The sequence below is a fragment of the Notothenia coriiceps genome, unplaced genomic scaffold (assembly GCF_000735185.1).
Source record: "Notothenia coriiceps isolate Sejong01 unplaced genomic scaffold, NC01 NC01_scaffold00037250, whole genome shotgun sequence".
NCBI lineage: Eukaryota > Metazoa > Chordata > Actinopteri > Perciformes > Nototheniidae > Notothenia > Notothenia coriiceps.
The window spans coordinates 2,192,472-2,194,814 of record NW_011369951.1 but is presented as its reverse complement, the minus strand read 5'-3'; the positions used below and the strand labels follow the sequence as shown (position 1 = coordinate 2,194,814).

The 2,343-nt window shown below is 39.6% G+C and overlaps 1 protein-coding gene across 1 annotated transcript in view; it reads right to left on the bottom strand.

The window, feature by feature from the left end:
* The window catches only part of LOC104967171 (myosin-10-like), a 10,003-nt gene that overhangs the window by 2,890 nt on the left and 4,770 nt on the right, over nt 1-2,343 (bottom strand). The gene's annotated exons all lie outside the window — the stretch shown is intronic.

The following is a 2,343-nucleotide window of genomic DNA, read 5'->3' as shown; positions in this document are numbered from 1 at the left end:
CTAGTTTGACCTAACCGTAGGAAACGTGTTCGCAACCTGTATGAATCTCAGGCTGCTCATTACTGATGCCCTGTCAGGACTTTTTCTTTAATTTAGTTAATCGCTGCTGCAAAAATAAGATAAATAAGGGCAATCCGACTTGTTCCTTGAAGCAACATTATTAATGGAACAGAAAAGTTGCGATTTAGCACCCTACAGTTTCAGATTTCAATTAACTTAAACACTTATGTATGAATATGAACAGCTGGTTTGCACTTGGTGTGATTTTAATTACTTATGAATTAAAAAAGCTAGGAAGTGGAAAACGATGCTACTACAAGTAAACACAGAGTAGCGAGCTAGCTAACATTACTAATATTTCTGGTTCTGGACGTTCCCCGCCATCATTGTTCCCACCCAGGCTTGAAAACCTCCTCCCAGAATTCCATAGCTCCGAGGCTAGTGGTGTTACCAACTCTCCCCCTTCCATGTGACATCACTCATTGGTTAGTGGACATTTTTAAACCATTATGTGTTCCTCATAAAACACACACAGAGTGGTGCAGGATTTAGTACACTAAAACCCGGCGATTCACCACTTCCAGTTCTCTTGTCTCGAATCTACATTTTTTTTTAAACGTGTATTTGTTTAGAAGCCTGAACTGTATGTGGTTCACAAACTGAAGAGATTTTCAAGTTTTAGTCTATGAGATAATGTGTCATAAAAAGGACAGATACTAACAAGTGACTAACTTAGAATCTACTAAACGTTATCGCGCTGAAACAAGTTTGCCTTTAGCCTAGCGGTGGTGATGCCCATGTGACCGTGAAGTAGTTTCTTAATAGCCTAACAGTAGCTTTGTACTTCTGATGATTGAGATTATCCTGCTGAACTAACGTTTTAAGAATCATAAAGGTGTGCTGGCCACAAAACTCATGTTAGATTAGATGATTGGATTTGAGATATCTTTGTTGATAGCAGTTCTTCTGACAAAGCAGCATGTAGACAATGCCTTTTCCACAATATTCCGAAATCAAATGGAAAAATCCATTGATTTACCTTGCGATGCTAATTTCCAGTACAGCCTACAAAACATAGTGATCACTGTACTACTCTAAAGCAACTTGTCAATCACATGGTCACCCTAAAACATGCCATGCTTTATTGTCTTTTTTCTCTTAATGGGACCATTTTATACAAAATGAATATTGTGATGTATTAGAGACGACTTGGAATAAGTGATTGAGACCATGAACTCATCAGGAAAATGTGTACTGAGGTAATAAATGTAATTAAAAGTATTTTATCAATTCATAACATTAGGAATTGATCCCCCTTCCAGCTGTCACAATATGCTGATTTTCTTTCTGGTGTATTAGGTTTGCATGCGAGCCCACAGCAGAATGAGCTTGATGTTTCATATTCACACTACATCATTTTTTCCTGCACTCTGACACCAATTTATTGAGATCACAAGTGAATATGATTTGTTGAGGGAATAGCGAGGTAACGCTATATTGGCTGCACCGCCTGCCCCGCACAAATTAAACAGGCGCATGCACGCACAATATCCTCCTGAGGATACACATATTCAACACACACACACAGACAAATTCAACTCACTCCCACATACAGATAAATGCAAGTAGAAAATCTCACACGTATGACATATAGAAACATAATTATAAGCAAAAACCATGAACACACATTTAAAGAACATCCAAGGCCCATCCTTCAGCTATATAGACAAACACTCACATACATTACACCAGTGGCGTACCGTCAGAGCCTTCAAGGTATTCAGAGAATACCCAGGAACACTCAGATAAAACAAGCAAAATAATCGATTTAATTATATAAGTAAAATGTAAATAAAATGAATAAATGAGAATCGTATCTGTATTGTTGATCTGTAATATTACAGTGTACGTTGATTTGTTTGTCCTTCTCGGACCATGCACTACGCATTTCAGTGGTTTTGTGATAGAAAAGAAAGCAACCAATCAGATCTTGTTCTGGGTCTCTGGGTAGAATATCCTTCAACCAAGGTATTCTACATCCTTGATCGAATGCCCTGGCCGTTGCACTGAATGAGAGCGTACGTTTGGACTGACAGTTTGATCAACCAATCATATATTGATTTGTAGCCAATGGGCGTATTCTTTCAGAGTTTCCCATGGTTCCAGGGTACTCTAGAAGGCTCTAGAAGGTTAACTAGCTCGAGACAGAGGATCTAGATCACTGGTTCTCAACGGGGGCGGTAACGCCCCCCAGGGGGCGTTCAGAGAACATCGGGGGGCGCTGGAAGCAATATTTTTGAAAGGGGGGCGTTGAGGTGTTCTTGGGGGGCGTTCACGCATAAT